Consider the following 15291-nt stretch of genomic DNA (forward strand, 5'->3'; position numbering starts at 1 on the left):
AGTTTGGTTTTGACCAATCAAAGCCACGCAAGGCGAAGAATTCAGCTTCGTCGTCAATCAGATTGGATGGGTCAATTTCAGGAGCGAACGTGTGCTTACGAATCGGCGGAATTAAGTCCATCACATTGTACGTGGGGGTATGCATCTTTTGATTCTCTGCGTCATAAGCCGACTGATATTTGGAGAGGTTGGTTTCTTCGGCAACGACTGTCGCATGGGGACGGATTGCTTTAACACAAGCAGCGAAGTCCTGTTGATCAAAAGAAGTACCGTCCTCCTTCAGGCTTGGATATCCACTAGCTACATCAGCCGGGTCTAACTCCGGTACCCACCCCTTAGCACGGCTCAAGGCCGTCACCACACCGGCTCTCGCACACGACCGTTTTATCTCTTGAATCCTGGTGGGCAAGATTGATAATTTCTTCAGCACATCGCTTAACAGATTGGGTCCTTGATTAGCCGAGGAGATGGTAGCCAATGTTCGTTGAGATCTAGTATACAATTACTCGACAAGAGTATAGACTGCCTTGAGCTTCACAAGGGTGTCTTGGCTAAGGTTTCTACTCCTGGGACCTGAGTAAGTTACAGATTGGTTAAATGGCGACTTACATTATGGAGACAAGTACTCACTTCGGATGAATAACAAGGCGACTCACCGAAGATAGCAGAAACCATCTGAGACACACGGTGTTTTAAGCCGGAGAGCTTAGTGGTCACCTCCTGAAGAGTTGCTTCTGCTTTCTCATCCCACTATGTTAAAGCAGTCTTTTCTTCAACCCAAGTATTTTTCTCCGCCTTAAAGCCGGTCATCAACTTTTCCGACTCAGCCACACTAAATTGGAATTTTGACTCAGCTTTCCAGGCCTCATTTTCTTGAGCCGCCAGCCGGGTCTTGGTATCATTCAGTTGAGATTCCAATTCAGCAGTAGCAGCCTGCATGCACCATAGATTTATCAAACATATTTCATGGCGGATTACAACAATATAAGTCCCAAGTCCTTTGCAAGCAACAACACTTGGCACTTGGGGGCTAATGTCTGTCAAAACAATTTTTCAAAGAAACGGCTCTTATAAATAAAGTCCCAAGCACTTTGCAAGCGACACTGCTTGGCACTTGGGGGCTAATGCATATGCTTGTATCTTCGTAATGATGAGCCGGATGTGCTGTAAACAGTCTCAGCCGACTCATGGGGGCTATGCAGTTAAGCTCTACTTTCTTACACAGTGATAAATGGGGTCGGCTCATTCATACTGATTAAACCGACCCTTGGGGACTACGAATGCAAAATTATGCTATTTCAACATTCGGGTTAGTTTAAAACCGGCCATGGAGGGAGTCTAGGATAGAATCTTATGATCCCTCTAAGTCTATAGATTATTCAATCTTATCATAATCAGAAGACTTGGGGACTGGCAGGAGGTACATAACTTATTTAAAAAGCCGGAAGTCATACCTCATATTTTTGGTGCATCTATTTCACCATATCAATCTCACGGTCGCCACTGGAATGAACTTGGTTAAGATAACCAGAGAATACTTCATTGACGGACAGTTGAGAATAATCAGCGATGTTAAGTTTCAATTTCCGCTTCTCAATGAACTCATCCTTCACGGAGTGTTTGGCCAAGACAGTTGGACGTCCCGGTTCTTGGAAACCGGTGCCAGTAACCACAATGTCATCACCATGTTCTTCTGGCGGCTTAAGTGGGTTGGATGACTTGGTGGGCGTAGGATTGACATCCGTGTGGTCATGGGAAAGGTCAGGAATTTCAGGTGCAGGGTCCGAGACAAAATCTTCCAGCTGTTTGTCAGAAACTTCAGGTGCAGAAACTTGTTGCTCCAGCTCAGCAACTTCAGGCGCCTCAGTTGGCTTGATCACTTTCACCCTCTTGTTAGGTTTTGCTTGACCACTACTCGGTTTATGACAAGTCAGTACAAGTTTAAGAGTATAAAGAGGTACAGAGTGAAATTAATTGCCATTACCCAGGGGCAGTTTTAAAAGTCGGCAATTCGGTTTGCGATGAATCGCCAGAGGAGGAACGGGCAAGCTCCTGGTCAGTTGGCTCAACAGAGTTAGGAGGAAGGAAGATAAGACCCGCGATAGGTGGAAAGAGTTTAAAGTTAAAAAGAACCTCATTTCGATGTTTTCGAGGAGCGGGGATGTTTGGTAAGCCGGAGGACAGCTCGTCACCTTCACTGGTCCGGGTTTGACGTCGACTCTCGTGTTGCTGTCGTTTCAAAAGAAAGTGAGGATCTAAATAAGCCAAGGGGTGTGAAAACCTTACTTTCTGGGTTACTCGCCGAAGTCTCTGTCTTGGCAAAGGTTCTGAGTCGGAGGAAATAATAGTTACCTCTTCTTCAACTGCTTGGTTGGCTCCCGTGTCATCCTAGTAATAGTCAGTGTTAATAAGATGGTTGAAAAACAAGCCAAGAGAGTCAAGGGCTACCTCCAACTCAGAGGTGCCATCCAGCTTAAGTAGATCAGAGGCGCTTGATTTCTTCTTAGGTTTCTTGCTAGTCTTTCTGGCGGCTTTGGCGACAACTCTAGCCTTTTTGGCGGCTTCGTGGTCATATTTTGCCTTTCCAGAAGTCAGATTTAGCATGCGGAAGAGTAACATACTTGAGTTCACATAATATTTGGATGATGAGATAAAGTAAGGGAAATCAAGAGACTTACATATGGCGGCGGGTTAAGCTTGCAGAAAGGGTTCACACCCACTTTGCTCCAGTCTTCGAATTTTCCATTTACAAGTGTTGTTGCCATTTCAATAATGCCCTCTTCAGTCAGACGCAGAGAGCTATGGCGTAATGGATCATCTTTTTCTCCGGTATAAGTACACATCAAGCCAGATCAGCGGCTTAAGGGTATGATCCGCCACGAGACCCAGCATCGGACCAATCCACTCCGGTTAAACCATTTCCTAGAAGGGCTTGGACCTTTCTGATAGTAGGGGCGGGTTTCTTAAGTTCGGCGGTGGTAAGTTTTTCAGGGAGTTGATGTTTTGGGTCAAGACATTCAGCACGATAACCCGGCACTGGATTTTCATTAGCCGGCGAGATATCTTTACAATAGAACCATGTCTGATTCCAGTCCTTGGGGTGACTCGGTAGGGCTGCTTGAGGGAAGATGGTGTCTCTTCTGCATTGAATCAAGATTCCACCAAGTTCCAAGCTGGTCCCATTTGTGAACTCATTTTGGCGGTTCAGATAGAAGAATTCCCTGAAAATCTTGACACTAGGCTCTTCTTGAAGGTATAATTCACAAAAAACTTGAAAGTTACAGATGTTTGACATGGAGTTGGGTCCAATGTCTTGAGGATGGAGTTTGAAGAAGTGCAGAACATCTCGAAAAAACTTAGAGTCGGGCGATGAGAAGCCCCGGTTTATATGATCAATGAATACAATGACTTCACCGTCCTTTGGCAGAGGTCTCTCTTTGCCCGGGTCAGGAGTGTGGTAATGCATGACACTCTTCTCTGGCAAATATCCAACTTTGACAAAATCTTTTAAAGTACCCTCAGTGACGATGGAGGGAACCCAGTTACATGTAGTAACTATCTTTGGCGACATTGTGAAAGAAGGACAACCTAAAGGAAGGGAAATAATTTGCCGGCTCAAGTTAGTTGGTGAAATCACAAGTTAACGGTTGCAATGTACATTCAAAATGGTGGCTTAAGCGAGGGCTAATGATATATGAAGTAATGATAAGCCGGTAAAGTAAGCCGCCATGACTAATATATTCAAGATCTAACAAGAGCAAAATTTGCTAAGTGTTGGGATAAATAGGTTCCAGAAGTTAAAGCTACAAATTCGGATCTGCAACTGTTCAGAAAAAGGAAATAAATTCTAAACCTACAGAGGCGGCAGCAGAAAAGTGGAGGTGCCCCAGAGGAGATCTGTCGTGATGAGGATATGCTCTAATATCAAAAGCGGGTGCTAAAACTGCTACCGCACAGGACCTATGTTATTTTCATATTAAACTACACAATCTAGAAAGGAGAAAGGGAAGAAACGGTGATGAACATCGACGAACACCGAAACCCTAAGAACAGATCCATGAAAAGGAAAGGGGAGGACTTACTGGTGCTAGCTGACAGGGAGGAGTGCCGCGGCCTTTCTGGTCCGCTCAGGGCGATGCAGCGGCCGGAGTTGACGAAGGGGATGGAGGTCGACGGTGGCGGAGCTCGTGCGTGCTGGTGCGTCGCGAGGAGGAAGAAGACGAGAAGGAGAAGAGAGGAGAATGAGAAAGGAGCGGGTTGACCCTATTTATAAGGAAAAGAGTAATAGGCAGGAACAAAAACGAGGAGGCCAAATGATCATTATCCAACTAATTGAACACCTCGATTTTCGGAAGGTCATTAAAGATAAAAGATCCGTTAAAGATGACGTCGTGGCGGGTTTCCGAAATTTTTGGAGATGACGTCATGGCGGGTTACAATGTATCACAGCAGATGAAGAAGGATTTTTTTTTAAATGTTGAAGATTGACATGAACAAGTTCAAATCAACCTGGGGCCTAATGTTGGGGATATGGCTATCAGATATGACCCGCCCAGGAGGGGCCGGGTCAACCACAATGGCGGTTCATCTAAATGAAGCCCAAGAGTATACAAGATGGCGGTTCACAGTTAGGCTTGTAAGAGGCCCAAGCCCAGAGGTGGCTTAAGGCCCATAAGTATAAACCGCCATGTATGTGTAGACTTGTAATGTAAGGCACGTAAGATACGTCACCGAGCCGGACACATTGTATAAACCGTCCGGGACTCTGTAGGTCACAGGGCGTCAATCCATGTATACAAGGGGACGACCCAGTGGCGGCTTAGGGCAAGGAAAAACATCATATCGAAAGCCAGGCAAGCGTGTTTGCTCCCTGGTAATCGAAACCCTAGCAATACCACCTCAAACAGGAGTAGGCCTTTACCTTCACCGCAAGGGGCCGAACTAGTATAAACTCCCTGTGTCCTTTGTCCCATTCTAACCCCTTTAAGCTAACCTCGTCTCCATGGCTCGACAACTAAGTCCTTCCATGAGGACATTTGCCGTGACACTTCCACAACATAGATCAACTCAGTGAACTCAATGTGACTGAAGTAGATGGATCGGTCAGACCGAAATGCACAGAGAGGTTTTGGAAGTTTAAGTCTATGACGAATCGGGGACTCCGAGTGCTCCTCACACAGAGTGGTTCGAAACTGACTTGATCAAACTTTGTGATGTAGCATGAATAGAGTTTGAGACGAGAAAAGCATAGATAGCTAGAGGAAGTTCTTAGGCATTCTTGTCCATCCATTTGGCAAAAGAGAAAAAGCCAAACAATCAAAGCAACAAATGTATGTCCTTGAATGAGTAAAATATGCAATCAACATGCTCACACAATAAAATGTAAATGAAATATGTGACAAAGCATGCACAAACACTCTAGCATCTATCAAGCAATTGGCGATGACTAGGTCATCTATATATGAGTATATTGACTTAGGAGTCAAATGAGAACATTTGATCATAGGTCATACTCATCGTTTAAGCACAAGTGGGGTTGCCGCTTTTACATAAAGCATTGTTGTGTTCACACCATTAGAGTTGCTTTAGCTCAATTGATTAGAGTAAAGCTCCCCCTAGATATGATATCCCCCTAAGAGGGATGAACTAACCTTGGGTTTTGTCGATGATGACTTCATGTAGATGTTGAAGATGTGGATGCTCAATGTTGATGTAGATCATTCAGAGCAATCCATTGGAGTGAGTTGCACTTTCAATACCTACACGAGTTAGTCCCACAAGGAACAAACAAAGATATCCATGGACATAGAATGAAGTTCATAAATGATGATATCCATGAAAGCATTAGGTTACCTTGTCCCTTGACTTACCAACAAGAGGGTTTGTGACTCCTTGAACTAGTGCAAGTTGTGGAAGTTGTTTGCACTTTTCCTCGCCAAAATGATATGAGTGAAGTATGTTGGAGGAGTCACCCTCAAGAACTCTCTAGTTCTTCTTCTTCGGGATCCACATCATCTTGATGGGAATCCTTGGAGTTGTAGTCGTACTTGATGAAGTAGAACTTGATGTAGTCTTGGGAACCCACTTGACCAAGGCCTTAGGAGCTTCTTCAAATGCATTTATCTCCTCTTGAAGCTTGTCCTTGCCCTTTTCCTTGTGGTCTTGTGGTGGAAGATCATCTTGAGCTTGTGTCCCTTGGAAAGAAGTAGTATCATAATTATCTTCTTGAGGAACAAACTTCGTCTTGGGGTATTGATCTTCATCTGTAACAAACCAATTTTCAATTTGGATGTTAATCATTAGGTCATCATATGCATCCATATTTTGAGCATTTTAAATTTGGTTTGTTTGGGCATTTTGATCCTAGAGACCTTAAGCAACTCAAGGACCATGTGAGAGAGTTAGAGGTTTTCATAAAATTCCATTTTTTTAATTTTGAAAATTTGGTAAGTTGGATCAAAGTGATTTTTATTTGAAATTATTTTTCCAATTATTTCAAAATAAATAAAATAATGAGAGAAGATAATATGACTTCTTCAAAATAGAGGAAATAATGGAAATTTAATTTTGAATAAAAATATATTTTTATTTGAATTTTATTTGAGTTTTTATTTGGTTAAATTAGGGAAAATTGCATTTTTAGCCCAGAAAAATGTTCACGTGGTCCTAAATATTAGGAGAGGACCATAAAAATTATTTTTGGGATTCTAGGATTTTTATTTATTTTATTTTGGATTTTATTCTGTGGCGGAATTATTTTTAAAAAAATATTCTCTCCGCCAAAACTGGGCCGGCCCAGCTAGTGCTAGGCCGTGGCCCAGCTCGCCACCGCCTCGTCCCCGTCCCCGGGACGAAGACCGGCTCCCGCACGCCGCCAGAGTCCGGCACGGACTCCGCCTCCCCGCCGCCTTGCCCCCTCCCCCAAGCACCCCCGGGGCTCTTTATATAGGGCCGAGGCCCGGCCTCCTCTCCTCACCGAGCCGCCCCGCCACCCAAGCCGCTGCCGCCTCGCGCCGCCGCCTGCCCCGCACCATGGCGTCGCGCCGCCGCCACCCCGCCGCCGCCGATGCCGCCCACCACTGCTGCCGCCGCCTCGCCGGAGTAGCCGTGCGGCCACTGGTTTTCCCTCCCAGAACCGGTAAAACCACAAAAAACTGCCATGGTTTGTTTCGATTTCGCGTATTAGATCGGTTTTTTTAGGTTATGCTAAATAGCGAAGTTTCACTCGATTCATTCGGTTAATGAACGAATTCGTTCGTTAGTTTCTGTTAGTGAACGCTTGTTCGTTAGATTTTCTTTTTAGTTTAATTTTCGGCCAAGGACCTATCCGCGAATAGTTTTTTTCAGATTAGTCCCTGATCTTCAAACCCTCCCTACTTTTTGCTCGTTTATCCAAATCCAGTGAAACCAACGCCAAAATCTTCGTCTTGTTCCGCTCTGTCTAGATAAACAACTTGAATATGGTTTTGAAAATTTAAAATTTGGTTTCAAGCAGATTTTAATTCAAACTTCTTTTGATCGTAGTTTATGTTTCGTAACTCCGCTTTGATTGATTGTTTTTGCAAATCGAAGCTCTTCACTTGAACCTTCTGTTTAGATCTTTTATTTTGGTTTTACCTTTGCATCTTATGCTTGAGTGCTTATGTATGCTATTGTTTGTTCACGATAGAGTTTCCGGAGTGCGAGGCTTGCTACTACGAATCTCTAGGGTTTTTTCGATCGTCAGCAAGGCAGGTAACACTTTGATCATATCCCTTTATTACCCAGTTTTTATGCATTAGTTTATAAACCCTCAAACATTGCATGAGTAGGACTATGATAACATGTGGGTATTGGGAAGTAGCTGATGAGGTAGGAACCTATTATCTTATATACAAACCCTGGGTATTATTACGTTATGCTTGCACTACTTTGCTATCCTCGTAGACGTGGATTGGTTTGTGAGATTCATGAAAGATGTGAGAGTTATTTATATCTAAGGGAAACTTAAGGTGGCTACTTTAATACACATCTGGGTGGATTGGTTGTGGGCACCTGGGGAATCCAGTGTTGTCCTAGGAGATCCCGGGGTACCCGTGTGATCATCCTATGGAATGCCACCCAGGCTCAAAGGGATCATAAGATTATTCGTGCTAGAAACTTCCATGTGCAGCCACAAGCCATTATGGGCTCTGGCATAGTTGAGTAAGTTGTGGGAATCCTTTCCATGATGGGCTAGTAGATGTAGGGGAATTGTAGGTGTACCGGCCTATCTATCGGTTAAGGTGACCTCTTCGAAAAGACTGTGTCTCGGTCATCCATTTCTAAAACATCACGCAGTGCAGGAAATACAATGGAGGAGATCGAGTCTTGTGGGGAGAAGTGCGCAAACCTCTGCAGAGTGAATAAACTAATCATGGTTAGCCGTGTCCCGGTTATGGACTTATTGAGTATCTAGTACTTGAATTATTATGTTGATCTCATCACTCTACTTAATGAATTTGTTGGGATATTAATGTTAATTTTGGGATTGAGTTGGGGGTACCTTCTCAATAATTTCATCAAACTTTGTAGTTGAATAAAATATATTCCTTTGTTGTAGGGAAAAATTAGCTTTATGCAAATGATAACCGTAGAGCCTCCACCAGCCAAATATGCATGTAGTGATAGTTGTTATTTTGTATATTTCTCTATGGTGTTATCTTGCCGGCATATTCCATGTGCTGACCTACATGGCTACAACGTATCATGTTACAGAGTTTTCAGACAAAGAGTAAGGTGCGATGGGTCGTTGTCATGCACTCAGTTTTGTCATGGAGTTGGATGGACTCGTTTATCTTCGAATTTTCCGCAGTTACCTTATTTAGATGGCCTTCAGCCATATTATTGTAATAAGTAATCTTTTTGAGACACTCGTGTAATAAGTGTGTGATTGAACTCTGCAATAAATCCTCGAGTACTATGTGTGTTAGCAATACCGATCCAGGGATGACTGTACGATCGAAAGTATGTCTAGAGGGGGGGTGATTAGCCTACTTGACCAAATAAAAATCTAGCCTTTTCCCAATTTTAATTATTGGCATATTTTAGCAACTTAGCACAAGTCAAGCAAACAACCTACACATGCAATTCTAAGAGTATAGCAGCGGAATGTAAAACAATTGCATATGAAGGTAAAGGGAGGAGTTTGGAGGGAGCAAACGCAATGTAGACACGGAGACTTTTGGCGTGGTTCTGATAGGTGGTGCTATCGTACATCCACATTGATCGAGACTTCAACCCACGAAGGGTAACGGTTGCGTGAGTCCATGGAGGGCTCCACCCACGAAGGGTCCACGAAGAAGCAACCTTGTCTATCCCACCATGGCCATCGTCCATGAAGGACTTGCCTCACTAGGGTAGATCTTCATGAAGTAGGCGATCTCCTTGCCCATACAAACTCCTTGGTTCAACTCCACAATCTTGACGGAGGCTCCCAAGTGACACCTAACCAATCTAGGAGACACCACTCTCCAAAAGGTAATGGATGGTGTGTTGATGATGAACTCCTTGCTCTTGTGCTTCAAATGATAGTCTCCCCAACACTCAGCTCACTCTCATAGGATTGGATTTGGTAGAAAGATGATTTGAGTGGAAAGCAACTTGAGGAAGGCTAGAGATCAAGATTTATATGGTATAAATGGAATATATTGACCTCAACACAAGTGTAGGTGGTTCTCTCACAAAAAAATGTATGTTGGAAGTGAAGGCATGTTCTGATGGCTCTCTCCACGAATGAAGAGTGGGTGGAGGGGTATATATAGCCTCGACACAAAATCTAACCATTACGCATAAATCACCAAACTCGGTGGGACCGAATCATACAACTCGGTCAGACCGATTTAGTTCATAATGTGACTGTTAGGGTTTTCGGTGGGACCGACATGTCAAATCAGTGGGACCGATATCATTAGGGTTAGGGCATAACATAATCTCAGTGAGACTGATTACACAAACTCGGTGAGACCGATTTTGGTAATAGACTAACCAGAGAGTTGGTCAGGCAATCTCGGTGGGACCGATTCGCTCTCTCGGTAGAACTGAAACATTACGAAAGGGAAATAGAGAGTTTGTATTGTAATCTCAGTGGGACCGATCGCTCATCTCGGTTGGACCAAAACGTTACGAAGGAAAACAGAGAGATTACAATCCCATCTCTGTGAGACCAAGATCCCTATCGGTGGGACCGAAAAGACTAGGGTTTGTGGCAATGGCTATGTCAAGTGAACTCGGTGGCGCCGGTGTCACACCCTGATTTTCATGCCACAACACTTAAGCTAATAAATCATGATAAAATGTGGTTTGGCAAAAACTTTTGAGTGTTTTGGACCTTGCCTTGTTTGGATTTTGTCTGTTGTTTGCAAGTGCTCTAAAAATCAAATAGATCCTCCAACTCCTATACTTCATCTCCTTGCTCCAAACTCTTGAACCAATGATCATGACATGTGTATAGAGCAATATAGTATTTTCTTACAAAAATAATTTGTCCAAAAAGTATTTTCAAAAATTAGTTTTCCAAAAACCCCTGAATTAAGATTTGTACTACAAGTACTTAATTTAGGGCAGTAAAAATCTTTCCAAAAATATATTTGACTCCTATTAGATATAGGATACCCAAAAACCACAAAAATATAATTTTAGAAGTTATTTTCCTATTTTATTTAAAAGCTTTTTCTTAAGGCCAGAAATGGTCTTTAATAGGGAAAAATTATTTTATTGTTTCAAAAATATTTGAGAAAAATCAGGGAAACTCAGGGGGTATATATTTCCCATATATAAGAGTTTCAACACATGGTCATGTTCAAAATATTGGTCAAATCCCTCAAAAACCCTTTCTAGATATTTCAAGCTTTTGAAATATTTACAAAGGAAGTATTCCCCAAAAATTCCAAGCAAATTCTAGCATATCACATATGACATGTTTGATGCTCTTCACAAGTCTCATGTCATGCAGAACAGTATAACCCCATGAAACCCTCTCAAAACCACTTATGTCCTTTTTCAAGTTTGAACAACTTTGCACTGTCAAACATGTCCAAATGCTCTCAAACTTGGTGCATATGCTCAAATGGTGTAATAATGCATCTAGACCAAATGGCACAAGTTGGAGAGAATGTTATCTTGATCAAAGTACCCCAAAACCCTCTCTGACCAGAATCAAATTTGAACAACTCTACATTGCCAAGTGTGTCCTTTTGATCTGAATTTTTGTGTACATGTTCAAATCCTCAAATGATGACACTACACCAAGTGGTGCATCAAGGAGAATAGATTTGCATGACTAAATCTTGGTAAAGCCATTTCTACTCATTTCTAGGGTTTACCAAAGTTACATTGGCTACTTTGCCCAAATGAGCTCAAACTTGGTGGAACATCATACTTCTATGTGCCATGCCATCCTGTTAATTCTCATGGCAAGTGGAATTAATTTTCTTGCCCAAACCAACAACAAACACCTTCTGCCATTTTCCCAAAATCATCATTTTGACCTCTTCCACTAATCTCCTTGAGGTCAACTTTTTACCACAGCTCCTCCTAGTCCCCTTTCACCTCCAGTAACAATGGCAAATCCATAGCTCACTTATTGGATGGGTAAAACCCCACTTCCTCTCTCTGGACAGCCCATTTGCACACTTCTTCTTCCTCTCCCCTCACCCCAGTGGCCATCCATGGCATCCAATGCTTCCTCCCCTTTTTTTACTCCCTCCTAGAGCTACCAGACATTAGTGGCCGCGCCCACAAGGCATATAAATTGCCATGGCATGCCATTTGGGCGCTCTGGAGCGCGCTACAGTGCGCTCCCGCACTATAGCCGCCCCCTTCCAACCACCTCCGGCCACCTCGGGCCTCCCCCGCGTGCCTGCCGATGCGCCTCGGCGTCCGCAGCACGCTACGCGGTCGGCCCCCTCCTCTCTCCTCCTCCCCGCGCCTCCGCGCTAGCGAACAGAGGCCGCCCGAGCGCGCCAATGGAGCGGCTCACACACGCGCGTCTCTGACCTCTCCCCGCTCTCTCCCTTAGCTCCCCTCGGCGTAGTCCATGCCCAGGAACACCCCAGACACGGCGCCAGCTCCTCCCGAGCCCTGCAGCGACGAGCGTGAGCTCGCCGGTGCATGGGTCTACTAGTCCTCGCCGTTCGCCTATTTAAAGGCCTCCCCGAGCCCTTCTCTCCTCACCACTCGCTCTCTCACTCCCCTAAACACCCCCGTACACCACTCGCCCCTCTCCAGACGAGCCCGAGCTCGAGATCGAGCTTGAGCTCCGCCGCCTCGGGTCGCCGTCGATCCCACGGTACAGGCCTCCCCTGCTCCTCCTCTGCCTCGATCTGGAACCCCCGAGCACCCCTGACCATTTCCCCCTTCTTCCCCACCTCTTTTGCAGCCGGAAACGGCCGGAGCCATCGACGCCCGCAGCTTCTCCGCCGCGGGACCTCGTCGCCGGCGAGCCAGGCAACTCCGGTGACGTCCACCACCTCCACCCGAACGGCGACTCGACGCTGAGTCCAGCCGTACCCTCGCCCGACCTCGCCGTGGCCTACGTCGTCGCCGGTGAGCTCGCCGTCCCCTCTGACCTAGGGTTGACGACGACGGCCGTGGGGCCCGTCCGTCAGCCTCTCGCCCTGACGCCTGGGCCCCGCCCGTCAGGTTTGAACCTGGCGCGCGTGCGTGCACCAGTGCGCTGGGCCGCCTCTCTGGCTGGGACTGCTGCCCTGCGGCTGTTCTGGCCCAGCAGGCACAGGGCCCTTTTTCTTTTTCTTTTCTATCATTTTTTCAAAAATTCCACAGGACAAAATATGTGTCCAAATAAATTAATTCCAATTCCTAAATTCCTAGAATATTGCAACCTATTTGATGGTGCAACTTTCATTCAAATCCAGCAACCTTTTCTTCACTGTAAATATTTAAATGTGATATTAAGCATTTAAATATGCCTTTGTAAATCCATTTCTCCTATTCTGCTACACCAAGTCCAAAACTAGGAATTTTCCCCTTCTTAGTTTTCAACTTAGTATTTTACAAAAATGAGTTGACATTTTTCTGAGCATTTTGGTTTTTCTGTTTAATTATTGCCTTATTTTCTCGTTATTATTTTGCGACGATAGATTGCGTTGCTGACGAAGGAGTTGGACCAGAAGACTTTGAAGACCCAGAAGACTTTGCTGAGCCAGGCAAGCAGCCCTTTGACCATGTCTATGAAACCATTTTTATGCATGTCATATAGCACTTTATTAGTGTTGCATCGGAATCATGATGAGATGGTAACCACTTTGATGGGTTGCCTCTGTTACTTCATCGTTGATACTTGCATTGTGCATGACCCTACCTCCTTATGAGGGTTATGCCGGTGGGAGTAGATAGGATGCTAAGTAGTGCTACGCAAAGGGACGGGTATATGCATGGTGGTGGAGACACAGTATTTTCAAAAGACTTTTCGAAAACCCCATCGGGTGCCACTTATGCCCGAGGGAGACAATGAGATGGGTAACCACTTGATGACGAAGTGGTGTACCGAGGCAAGTGTGTGTTGTTTTCAAAAACAGATTAGATTTAAGATTTGTCGACTGCCCCAACCTTACATGCGCAACCACTCTACCCTTATATGGGAAAGGGCATTATTGATTACTTAGGTCGATACTAGCTTGGAGCCCGCATTACTAGTGACGGGGGAGAGTTGGTGCTCTCTCTCGAGATGGGGTCGTGCCAGGTAGGGCGGCCATGACTGTTTTTATAGGGCACCGGATACACCGTTGTGTCCCCTCTCGGATGTTACGATCTCAAGTGAGTCTCGCATGATGTACGTCATGAGGATACGGAACAACGAGTGGACTCCTTGTTAGTGTCGTCTAGGGAAAGATAATGATCGGGTGCTTACCCCGGGTACTTGAGGTATCACGGGTCGTGGATGACACGGAAGTTCCCCGGATCTTGTGGGTAAAGTGTGCAACCTCTGCAGAGTGTAAAACTATTCGAATAGCCGTGTCCAAGGTCAAGGATAGTTGGGCGGTGCTGCTTAAACTAAGTCCACGTGTTTACAAACCAGTGTGTGTGTTGGATAAGTGGGAAGAACTACTTGGGTCAAGTCAAGGACATGACATGATTGAGTTGGGTTGGTGCCCACTCTATTTATGTTGATATCTGTAACTTGTCCTCATGGTTACTTGAATTCTCCTGATGCATGTCTTACACGTTGTTGAACTTGTCATTGCACTCAAAACTAGCTTTCCGCAAAAATTTACCTATATCATGCATTGCTGTATCTTGAACCAAAACATGGGTTGCTTGCGAGTACATTCAAAGTACTCATTGGCTTGCCACTGGTTATTTAATTGGCCAGGCATGGAAGAACAGGAGTTCAAAGAAGAATTCTTTGGAGACGAACATGCGAGCTAGGACGCTTCCCAGTCAGAATGCCTGTAGGGTTAAGGCAGATGGCATGGGTTCTACTTATCGACGAAGATTTCCGCTGCTTGTGTTTCATTTGATGTTCAGTCCTTAAGGCTTTATCAATGTAAGACTTGACCATAATGGTCATAATTTGTGTAAGACGGTATGTATGGATGTAAGACTCTTGTTATTCAGCTTCTGTGTGTTCAGTGAGCATTGATCTGTGGGATCACTGTACACGTGCATTCGGTGATCTCGACTTATGAGTCGGGGTCCCCACAGAGCTGGTATCAGAGCCATCCTGACTATAGGAAGCCTTAGTTAGCATGGACGTTAGTTAGCTTGAGACCTTCTAAACTTCTCTTCTTTTCTAAGCTTACCAAGCCCGAGGGATATTTTCCATATTGACCTCCCCTATTCAACTTTTGTAGATGGCTGTCGCCCCCTTGAGACTCCTTATGACAGGATTTCCATCACTCCTAAAAGACTGCCTCCAACAATGCCACTATCCCTTGCTGCCCATATACCCCCTGCATGAACTGGAAAATGATGTGCTCGAGAAGGAGTTCTATGCCAAGGTTTTTGTGCCTGCCAAGACCTCACCCCAGGGGTGGTTCTTCATTGGACCACCCATGCCAACACAAGACCTGGCCATTCAGCAAGTGGCATATGAAGCGCTTCTCCGTCTTCGAGGCCTCCTTCCAGAAATGAAAGAAGAACACGCCACCCGCTACCTACCTGGAAAGAACGGATTTGGAGCCCCAGCTCAAGTGATGATTTCCCCAGAAGATGAGGATCCAACCCTCAAGTACCAGATCCGCTTCATCAACACCGGAGACTACCTTCTGCGTCACCTTACCGAAGCATTCCTTAAGGCTCGCCAAGACCTCC

This window comes from Triticum urartu, chromosome 3A, assembly GCF_056163025.1.
Source record: "Triticum urartu cultivar PI428250 chromosome 3A, HENAU_Tu73, whole genome shotgun sequence".
NCBI lineage: Eukaryota > Viridiplantae > Streptophyta > Magnoliopsida > Poales > Poaceae > Triticum > Triticum urartu.